Here is a 12,009-nt window from a genome sequence, read left to right as displayed (position 1 = left end):
CGCCTACTCTCAACTAAATTTTTATTGAAACGAAGAACACATAAATATGGGTGATTGCAAAAGAACCGCAGCATAAGAACATGACAAGGTATGAAGACATCAGTTAAACATAACAGGAAGTAGGGAAGTCAAGAAAGGAAACAACAAAAAGACACTACTTTAGATTAACACACGTGTTGTGAAAATACTGAAATTCGCACTCTAACAGAGACGAAGATGCCTGGCTAACCCAAGTCTCTCCTAATGATTTAATTTGGAATGCCTCGATTATTTCCTGTGTGGTTTGGCATTTGTGTCTTGAAAGAATTTGCGTGTCTTCAAACAAAGGTTTACAACTGCAATTGAAACGATGTGACACTAGATGTGAAGCATTAGGATTGCTAAGTAAATGTTTGTGTTCTTCTGGTCGAATATTAATGCACCTGCCGCTCCGTCCTATGCAAGTCTTCCCGCACTTGAGAGGAATCTGATAAACTATACCAGTGTTACAAGGCACAAAAAAGGACGCATGTCTAATGCCGCAATCATCTTTTCTTTTTTGCCACCCTGTTCAAGTTTCGTATTTATCATAGGGCACATGATAGACAACTTGCGGGGCCGAGAAAACTTTATCCACGTCATATCTATTGGCCACGTTCCCTAAACCATGGGATAGTATATGTACATAGGGCACCACAGCAAACCTTTTATCTTTTTTTCTTGTTTCTTAGCGGGGCTTTTCATCCATTTTAAGAGCTTTTCGCAGGTTAGTGATAATAAATGCACAGGATAACTAGCCTTCTCGAGCCTATTTGTTGTCAAAAACTGTTTCATATTGTGGACATGACTAGCTTGCTCAGCTCTTAAGTTTGCCATTACTAAGTCATGTCCACACAATATGAAACAAAGTCTTTCAGAACAAATAGATAGGCTCGAGAAGCCTAGTTATCCTGTGATTTATGATCACTAACCTGCGAAAACCTTTTAAAATGGGTAAAAGGATCCGCTAAGAAACAAGAAAAACAGAAAAATAAGGTTTGCTGTGGCGCCCTATGTACATAGATTATCCCATGGTTTAGGGAATGTGGCCAATAGATATGACGTGGATAAAGTTTTCTCGGCCCCGCAAGTTGTCTATCATGTGCCCTATGATAAATAGGAAACTTGAACAGGGTGGCAAAAAAAGAAAAGATGATCGCGGTGTTAGACATGTGCCCCTTTTTGTGCCTTGTAACGCTGGTATAGTTTATCATATCCTCTCAAATGCGGGAAGACTTACGTTGGACAGAGCGGCAGGTGCATTAATATTAGACTAAAAGAACACAAACATTCACTTTACAACCCTAATGCTTAACATATAGCGTCACATTGTTTCAATTGCGGTTGTAAACCTTTGAAGACACAAAATTCTTTCGTGACACAAATGCCAAACCACACGGGAAATAATCGAGGCATTCCACATTAAAAGATTAGGAGAGACTTGCGTTAGCCAGGCATCTTTGTCTCTGTTAGAATGCGAATTTCAGCATCTTCACAACACGTGTCTTAATCTGAAGTAGTGCCTTTTTGTTGTGTCCTTTCTTGACTTCCCTACTTCCTGATATGTTTAACTGATGTCTTCATACCTTGTCATGTTCTTATGCTGTGGTTTTTTGCAATCACCTATATATATGTGTTCTTCGTTTCAATAAAAATTTAGTTGAGAGTCAGCGCTCATCCTGTCTGCTTGTAGTCTGTGTCCGTGTCACTTCGCGCAACAATCCAAGAGCATATGTGAACAAAACATGGCTAGTAATAACTAGTGAGCACTACAAAAGTTGAACATGAAAACTAGTAATAGTAAAGATATCTACTTCGCTCAGCTGAACTGCAATATGTTGAAAATATCACAAAGAGAGCACAAAAACTGAGCAGGACAGAGCACTGACTGTTATAGTTGCAATATGCACACCAAATCTAGACATAAAAAGTCAAAACTATACTGCCGGAAATGGTGATCTCTCAAGAGACCACTGAGGAACAAGAGGTATACTTTTTATAATTCCATCTGGTAGATTACTGATCTAATTAAATTTGATACATGACCCCTTGTGTGTCACAAATGCCCTGTTCTCATTACCTATGCATGATTACCAGCCTTGGTGAAAGAATGACTTGCACTAATGTTTTGAACACCGGTAAAAATGCTGCTTGTTCTAAACTTTCTGTTATGACAGCACACTTGTGGGCAGTTGTGAACGCAGTTGCCTATAGGGCTCAAACGCCATGTTTTGGCTGCACAGGTACTGTCTACCGAACACCTGGTTCAAGATAGCCTGCATCTCATAGTGTGCAGCCACACTGGTGGCACAGAATTTTTTTTTCACCTTGCCAGTTGATAAAGCCTCAGCAGCTGCAATCACTTGCGACTGCTCCGAAAGGTGCCATAAGGTCAGGCAGCAAACACAGATATCACGTAGCAAAACTTTCAGCGTGCATTGTGTGAGTCGAGGCGTGTAATTTGTGCTTTAGTTGGGCAGCACTGCCACCATTCAGAACTATTCATTGCAGCTCCTAAATTTCAACCACATCAACAAAATAAATTAGGACAGTTCCTTCAGTACGGTGGCAGATGCTCAGCTGCAGGCTTTCTAGAACCATGCATTATCTTCAGACAGTGCCAGTACAGCCCGTAGCACATCTTTCAAGCACTCCAGACAAGTACACCGATTGCACTGTACACAGAGCATCTGGTGTCCATTTACCTATACAGGCAAGGTAGCCCCTAGAACACATTTTGTGACAGGCATGCTGTGCACTTTGTCCCGTGAAATGCAAGTGCCATTTGATACTTCAGTGCCTGTAGTGTCATTTACATCTGAATGAATAATGAATACATGGTAGTAACATAAAGACGACAAAAAAAAAGCCATCAGCCATCAACTGTGTGGCAAATCTGGGTGCAAGGTATTCTCTTATCGAATATAGCTGTAGGCATTGCGACCAATGTGCTCCGAAGATGTATGAGGCATTAGTCATTGCAGAGCTGTAAGGACATGACAATCCTAGGATGATTATGTTCTTGAGGCTTTCTTCCCCACTTTCCATCTTTTGAAACGTGTATGCCACGAAAACAAAAATGCTACAACTGGCGTGTGATAAGTTTTTCGTCTTATTTCCTAGCAGCTCATTGAAACGAGCCACGATGACAAATTCAAATGCTCTTACCTCATCAGACATTCAAATTTCTTCAACACTAACAAAACCAGATAGGCATTAGAGTGAGCATCACCTAAATATATTACACTGATTTAAAGTTATTGCACCGCATTGTGCCAGGTAAAATGTTAGAAAAATAAAAAAATGGTAAGATTCTACGGCCAAGTGTGAAAACTAAATGAAAAAAATCACTAAGCTTTCTTAAACGGGTTCAGAAGCTTTACAACTGGCAGTCTTGGTGATGGACACGCTGATAGATGAGCAGCCATTCCACTGAGACGAGAATGTTGAGGGCTTCGCATGGAAGTTTGCGAGACACTGAAGAGTAGTTCTTGGTCAACATGAAGGAGGTTGCTTGCATACACGTCTGGGCCACCATACTGAATGCATGGTGTTACCGGAACTTTTTCTCCCTGCATTGTGGTAAAAAAAGCATGGTTAAGTTTAGACGATATTTAATATGTAAAAAAAAAGAGGTGAGGCGCGCAGACAGGACACAAGAGCAGAGAAGTGAACACGAACGCAAAAAACATGAAACATTTCATGAAACTGTTTTAAGACGTAAAGTTTTGTACTATGTGTCATTAATTATGAGGGTTCATAACCGCAACATATTTCATATATAAGCAGGTAGAATTATCGGCTTGGTCAGTTTGTACAAGCTCGTTTGAGGCAAGAAATCGAGTTTCACAAAGACAACCTCAACATTCTTGATTGAAAAAGGAACACCTCAGATGACATGCCGTCCTGTGAATGGGAATTGCACAGTTCAAGAAAAACAAATTAAAGCTGGCACACCGATCCTGAAAAACAGATTAAGCACCTGCTACTGCAAGAAGCTAATTAATTGATAGGTTTTAGTAGCACAAGGACATCTTTGGCCAAAGAGCGTTAAGTCTATACTGCAAAAAACAAACTTAGCGCATCTTAACAAAGCAAATATATAAAGATGACTGATGCCTGTCTGTACTACAGTTGCTTTGCTCTAGCACGAAGTCATTTTCATGCATGCACACGTACACACACACGCTACACCCAAGTGTAACAGCTGCAGAATTAAAATTTGGCAGCAACGAAGCCGCAAATTCGAACCCTTGATCCCGAGCTGTACTAGTGGCTGGAGGTAGTACCAATATCGCCAATGACGAGTCGCATTTTCTATGCCCGATGTTATGCAGCTCTGACTGTCAAAGATGAGTTACAGTCGGCAGTGAGGGAAAGCTGCCCTCAAGAGCAGCTTTTATTTTTCTGTTATTTCTAACCAGAGACCAATGAAGTAATATATTTTAGAATGAGAATGACACCGAAAAAATGAGTACATAAAAAATTTGGAAAATTTGGTACATTTTTCCGGAATTAACTTGGGGGTATACGGGTAAAGCGGCAATCCAGAAACTAGAACAAGTTTTGACATGTTTGCTACCAGTGAATGCTAGAAAATATGTTGGCATTCTGTAGTTTTGTCTAACAATGCAAAAGGGATTCTTAATAACTGAAGAAATAAATGGAAAGGTATAATGAAGTATATTTCGTGAATGTAATGCAGAATCACTCAACTTCGGTTACTATATAATCTCCACTCGATTAACCTGCACTTTCTCAACTAGTTCAGGAGGTGTTAGAAGTGCTTCCTAAAATCCTCCTATTTATTAGACTAATCATATCTCTGTACACAAAGGCTACTAATTAGGTCCCATGCTATATCATCATCTTAACAAAAACTTCACTTGTAATACACATGCTGTGATAAGATTCGAGACCACATTGAGATGCTGTACAAGGTGAATTCATTACTTGTAAAATGAAGCTCCTGTTCTTGCAAACGGGAAGAAAGGGTATTGAGGGTCAAAATTTTTCTTAATCACAGCTGGAAGATGCCAGGGAAGGCCCGTGGAAACTTATTTGTAATTTTCTATTTAAATGTAGAAATGATAAAGGGAAATTAAAATTGTCAAAAAAAAAAAAACAACCAGCCATGGGAGGAGAACGAACCTACAGCCTTTGCATTAGGCATGCGATGCACTAACCACTGTTCTACCAAGGCAGCATTCAACCATCCACAATGGCCCCTCAGATTGTCGACGCTCGAACGCGGCCGTAGTACCACAGTGGTTAGTATATCACATGCGTAATGTGAACGTTATGGGTCCGTTCCCCACCCACAGGTGGATGTCTTTTCATCCACTTTCATTTCCCTTGAATTTATCATTTCTATACTTGATATAAAAAACTTAAAACATGTTCCTGTATGCTTTCCTTGGCCTCATTATCTGCTGGCTTCTTCCAGTTGTTACTTCCAACACTTATACATATCATCTGGTAAGTAAACAGCTTTTGCATGATGCTGGATTGCAATATAAAACATTATTGCAGGGCCGTGTTATGTAGAATGCCTTACATTGCCCAGGCAAGGTGTATTAATGTCAATCTGAAAAAAAGTCCCACTTTAGACAGAAATGATGTGTACTGCTGTGTGCAACAGGGTTTAAAGAAAGCAACTTGTTCAGAAATAAAGCCATCAAACGAAGAGGAAATATGAAAACTAGATAAAAATTTGTGCAGTTGCATGTTAAAATTTAGCACAGCAACAGATGAAGACATAATGAAGGAAGCGCGAGGATGGTTTATTTTGGACACACTAGGCAATATATTTGAACGATGCATACGAGCTTACACGTGGAGAAATATTGTTTATGTAGCAGCTAAACTACGAACAGGCCTAGAAGACACTGATACAAGGTGTCTAGCATGTAAATCTTAACAAGCCCTTAAGTCAAAGAAACATGGCTCTTTCTCATGATTCGCTACACATGGCTGGCTCACACAACTTAGCCGCTTCTATATATGCCTTGTAAGTATCAGGTGGTCTGTGTGACTTGTGCAAGCTTTGAATATGGACAAGTGCCACGTAGCTGGACAGAACCAAGGTAATGTCGTTTGCCATCGTTTTGAGCAAGTGAAACCAATTTTCGTGTTTTTCCTAGTTAGGTAATTAGTTATTAACGATTATTTAACTGCTCAAATATTATATTCAAAACAAAAGTGTCAGTGCGAAAATTTTAGAGCATCCTGAAAATTTCCCAATCCAGCTTTCTACTGCTCAATAGGTGCAATACAAATTTTTTTCAAGCTTGAAAGAAGCCTGTGAATGCATGCAAGAAGTGCCGTGCAACTAACCACTCATGCACCTGAACACTATTTGGCTCCTCCTTTCATGCTTGAAAAAAACTTTGAAAAGAATACTTTAGAAATTGATTTTTTATTATTGACTATGTTTTAGGCAAAATGCATGAAATTGTGTGACTGCCACCTCCATTTTCGGCGACTAGAATTGACTCCATTTTCATGTCCAAATTCAGCTATACATGATGCGTGTTTTGAGCTGGTTCTGTAATTTAGGCTGGTTTTGACTACTTGAAGCTTCGCACTCTAATAATGGAGTCTACAGTCTAAAAAGAAATTGGTACATAAGCGGTCGCTGTCAGTACTCCATACTCCTTTAACTTAGTGCAAAGTGATTGTGAGCCAAGAAGTTGGTATTTCCCATTCTGACCTGGTGTTATAGCCCAGTTACTATGATGCCATGCTGCTCAGTCATGCTGGTCACAGCTTCAATCTAGGCCATGGCAGCTACCCTCCAATGGAGGTAAAATGCAATAACGCTTATGGGCACTTAGAATCAGGTGTACATTAAAGAAGGCCAGGTTCCCAAAACTTCAGGTTGTGACTTTGGAATGTAAAAGCACTTAATTTAACTTTAATATCTAAAGGTGCTTTATTAGGAGCAGGACATCATGTTGAGCTTTTACTGCACTGCCATGACACCAAGAAACTCTGAGTAAATAAAAACAATTTCTTAGACAATGTCTATGTCTTGCAAACAATTAGAAACACTTCTCTGCATGCGCCTCTGTTATATTTAGTTCCGTATGCCAAGGCGGGTTAGGATGTTAGAACATTTTTCAAACCTATTTTTACTGCTTTAAAGTTGTTGGTTATTTTGCATCTGTGTGTGTCGAACGCACATTTCAATGCATCAATTTCTTCAGAAAGTGCACTCCTCTTTATTTGTGCATGCAAAAAGGGTTCAGAAGAACTGCGTTCTGAAGAACTGTATAAAAAGCAGAAAACAATGTGTAGGCTGCACAAAGAGAAAGGATTGGTTTGTAAATACGTTATTTAGTTCTTAAATGAAGAGGCAGCTGTCAGTATTCTGTTCCAAAGTAAAAAATTGCCCCTACCTGGCTCTGCTTCATTTTCCGATGTTGATGGTCCATTCGGGGGCACTCAACTTATAGGCTGCACTTTGGCCATGTCGGGTGTGCTGTCACCAGGCCCAAGGTCGATCGACATGCTCACCAAAAGTCGAGTCCAAACTCTATAAAAGAAACATCTCATCATTTTGCTATCAGTTTTGTCATCTTGCGTGTTTCACACACGGCCGTCAGTGAAAAATTTCGTCACTTGGATACTGAAAAAAATTCAAGCATTTTCTGGCAGTAAATGGAGAACATTAAAGAGGAAATACAGTTGTCAGATTGGATTGATCAAGTACAGCAGAAATCGAAATAAATCAGTGATACTGTGTCTGTTGGCTTTGAATGCAAGAAACGTAAAAACAGGAACTTGCAGGCACGCCACTTTGAATTTCCCGCGTTTGCTACACCTCACGACAAGTTTGGCATCGTCCGGTACTCGGGATAGTAATCGCTTAAACTTAAGATGAACGAGCGTCGGCATAAATTAAGAGGATACTTAACCGGGCAATATTTGCGCATAAAACAACTCACGTAGCAAAGCTACTGTCAAATACCCGATGACGCTTCTGCGGGCGGTGCGGTTTGGGCGAAAAATTCAAAAAGGAATGCGAGTTTCACTTGTTTCACGCCTACTAAGCTAAGATAGAATTTGAGTTTCCTACTAAACTATACTGGATATTTGCGCTCCGATTAAAACGCTGGAAATTTTGTTACGTCACAATGCATACGTATGAAAGTGAGGAAATTGCTTTTGTTGTATTCTGCCCAGGCGGCATGTAGCAGCTACCACTCTCATGCAACAAAAGCATGAAAGTGGTACTCGCGGCAAGGAAAAGAAACACATACAGCGCCAACGTTACGCCTCTTGGAGTTAGAACTAAGCACGATCAAGCCAGTTTTCTAGCCTTCATAACGCCATGAACACGACCAAACATCGAGCGAAACAACTGTCTGCTCTCGAAAATTATTACCGCTTACATTTACATACCTATCGCTGCCACAAGCAAAAGTCAATGGGCTAGCTGTCCACAAGCCGCAGATTAGACTGACAGCAACATATTACGGTAACGTAAAACAATTTCCACGCTGACTTAGCAGCCGCGGTGTGCGCTAAGTGCCACAGTTCTCGTTTGCCGCTATAAATTCACACCATGATGAGGAGCACTGCATCTTTCACATGAAATATTGCACGCTTTGCTCCGGAGCTCAATAGGAGGGCGAAACGCATTTGCACGTACCTGAAATCCGCATGCCGGAAGACCGTTGACGCTTCCGAGAACGGGGCACATACCCGTACGGCGGCTTGACTTGGACGTGAGGCACTTCTATCAAATATTTCACATGCGACATGTCGCACGCCGATTGCGCGAACACGAGAAAATGCCGCAGGTCGCAACGCGACGCCGTGCACCCTTGCATCTACCGATGAGCTGCGTGCACGGACTTGCAGAAAACAAAACTACGACAAAACGGCAGGCGCGAAGTGATGGCGGCTTTCGTTGCCGAGACGAAGCGGACCACGGAGGAAGGAAACTAAGGAGAGGCCCTGACGTCACTCTTTGTGAAGCAAAAGTGAAGCCGGAATTTGGCGTTGCTCATGGCGATGCTCCGCCTTTTGGGCCACCCTCCTCTCTTGTTTACATCTTTCGCGAAACTACGCCGCGCAGCGCGCGCGCTCGCGCAACATCTGGCAGAGCACGGTGCAGGTAACACAGCGCAACAAGACACGGTGACTAACGCAAACCCGCCCACTCAGCGCTTTTGCCACGGCCCGAAACCTACCAGAGCAACACGTGTGAGCGCTCAAAACCATAACAACGCCGCCATTGTGGCCCAAAAGGCGTGGCCATACAACAAAAAAAATGAAAAAGCAGCAATAAAATGAGAACCTACTACGTCATTTCCGCCACACTTTTCTCCTAGCGCGCGGAGGGGGTAGACGAGACGGTCATTAGAGGAAACGCCAGTTCACGGGATTGGCCAGTCGTTTCAGCGGGTGCGAGAGAGAAAATCTGGGGGCTTTCGCGCTTGAAATTTCTCCCTTTGCCTAGGTACCACGGAGGAGCAGTTTTTTTGGTCGTTCTGTCCCTAGGCGTGCCCTGGCGTGCCGGCATTTTGCGATGTGTCGGCTGGCGATCTGAGCGTCGCGTACAAGTTTTCCTCGTGCGTCTCCTTGGGTGTTGCGGGCGCAGTGCACTGGCGCGAACGATTGTTGTCGTTTGGTCAGTGGTCTCCCGTGAAGGCGAGTATGATATGGCGTTGCCCTGTCACTACCAGTGTCACACGTATACTTCTCATCGCGATCGGCACCGATCCGGATCGAAATTCTCGACTGTTATTGGGTCTCTCGCTCATTTTGTCCAAAGAAGGCAATCACGACCGCGAAATTCGATCAGGATCGGGCGTGATGAGCAGTGAGCCGGAACACAAGATACACACACAGCGCACACTGTCAACAATTTCATTGCGAAAGCATTGCGACCTTTGAAGATTATAGCATGGCACTAGTCACTTGATAGATATAGCATATATTACATATATAGCAAAATATATAGCATCTTCACAGTTTGCCCTGTGTGTGCGTTTTCGTTCCTTGTTTGTGCCCCTGTCACACTGGTATCTTACCGTCCTCGCGAATTTTTCCATGCGTCGAACGCTTCGAGAGGGCTCAGTTGCGCGTTATTCAATTGCCATAATTTAAATATTAAAATACTACTAACTTGTAGCGTGGGGTCTCTTTTTCACGTTTCTGTGTCTTCGTCCGCTTCCGCTGCTGCCTTAGTATGTCAAACGGCAAACTTCTGACTGCTGTTGCAGAAGTCTTGGCGTCACAAGTTGGCGGCTGGACGTAATAATATTTATTTTAAGTCCAGCACGCTTAGGCCTCCGCCACTCCAATCCTACGGGCCATCCTGCTTCCAGCTTTGATCTCCCCACTACCCCTTGGGTGCCCTGGGGATCCTGCGCCGCCTGCTTTATTATAACCTCAGGTCCTCTCCTGAGGCCTCCGGTTGCATGTGCCCTCCTGGAGCAGTGCTTGTAAAAAATCCAATCTATCGTCGCGACTTAAAAAGCGATCCGCGACAACAGTCACAAAAAGCGACAACACCAGTCAGAACCTTGCCTGTCGAACCAAGTCATTCTCACCTAATTATTTAAATGATTAAGCGACTTCTGTAGGTGTCGGTCAATGTCATATTAAGCGACTGGCGAATTTGTTCCCTTTACTGGATGGATCCTGCATCTCGGCATGCATTTTGTAGCTGTGTATTCGTATAGATGTAGGAGCTCGGTGGGAGATCTATTAGTGCAGGCAGCATGCGCTAACACCATGTGGCAGATGCTGCTTGATGATTTCTAGTATATCATACCCGCGCGCAGCTATCGTGTGCGCCACAGCCCTTATAAGTTATTTGGCTAAGCCATAAGTTCCAGCTTTGCTCCGACACCACGTGAGTGCTGGTTTCCCATGTCTGTCTGTCCACACAGTTCTTTAAGCTGACAATGACCGCTGTCATCATTGATTTTCATTTTTCGTTGCCAGGATCGTGATCCCCATCTTCACATTGCATTAGTACAAATAATAAGAAAACTTTGACCACTATTGTCACCACTTTGATTAAAGTTCAGGTCCCTGCAATAATGTGCATTTCACTCTATATATATCTATACATTTCTTTTCTTGGGAGTTCTTCGAAAGTATATTTTTTTCACTAGAAGGTTGGTAACAATGAGCAGCTCACCGTCATGGGCTACCAGTTTGGTGCAATGTCCCACTCATTATAAAAATCTTATAGATGGATCGTCATTTGAAGAAAACCAATTCTTTAACAAATGGTCCATTCTGCATTATGGTTCTACCTACCTGTCTTCTACAAGCTATGCATTCACATATGAAAGAACGGTATATAATGATAGTGATGAAGCGGTGTATCTGAAATAACCTTTGACATCATCACAGGAACTTGGAAACAGGTACCACATAGTGATAACTCTGATAATCATTAATCATGTCTTATACATGGCTGGACATGTTTTCGTTCGCTTCTGGCCTTCCTTGGGTCACATGATATTTTCTGTACCTCACAATGAGACCTTAAAGCATAGGCATCTAAGGCTTTCACCTTAAAATGGAAAGACGCAAAATTGATTGCTTCAATGTTGCTTCCCATGAAAATGAACTACGTGTACTTTGTTTAATTTATTCACTTGAGAAATGCACATATAATACCATCCATGTTAACATAGCAGTATAGATGGTGACTATGTGGGGGCCTCCGGGGCCCGAGCCCCCTCCGGAGATTTTCAGGGGGGGGGGGGGGGGCTGAGCCCCCCACCCAGAAAAAAAAATTGTAATCTTGGTCCCCCACTTGATTAACGGCTAGCGTCATTACTATTGTAGTGTTGATAGCTCAGATATGTTGAAATAATTTTTGCTCTTCGAAATGAGAAAACACATGACATTGCTGAACTGTGGCTGTTTGTCAACTCTTGATATTAAACAATAGAGAATCTTCTTACCGCCCTCAAATAGTTTGTGCGTGGTTTACAAGCTGGAACATACATTCAACAA

General features: G+C 42.3%; 1 protein-coding gene and 1 long non-coding RNA gene across 7 annotated transcripts in view; both read right to left on the bottom strand.

Annotated features, from left to right (window-relative positions):
- LOC126518991 (uncharacterized) overlaps positions 1-12,009 on the bottom strand; it is a 101,485-nt gene that overhangs the window by 26,017 nt on the left and 63,459 nt on the right. The gene's annotated exons all lie outside the window — the stretch shown is intronic.
- On the bottom strand, positions 3,359-7,543 carry LOC140213756 (uncharacterized). Its single transcript, XR_011890689.1, has 2 exons — positions 7,419-7,543; positions 3,359-3,590 (listed from the first exon to the last, which is right to left on the bottom strand). It is a non-coding gene; the product is annotated as an uncharacterized lncRNA (long non-coding RNA).

This window comes from Dermacentor andersoni, chromosome 10 (genome assembly GCF_023375885.2).
Source record: "Dermacentor andersoni chromosome 10, qqDerAnde1_hic_scaffold, whole genome shotgun sequence".
NCBI classification, from domain to species: Eukaryota; Metazoa; Arthropoda; class Arachnida; order Ixodida; family Ixodidae; genus Dermacentor; species Dermacentor andersoni.
The sequence above is the reverse complement of the archived record's forward strand: the minus strand, read 5'-3'. Positions and strand labels throughout refer to the sequence as shown.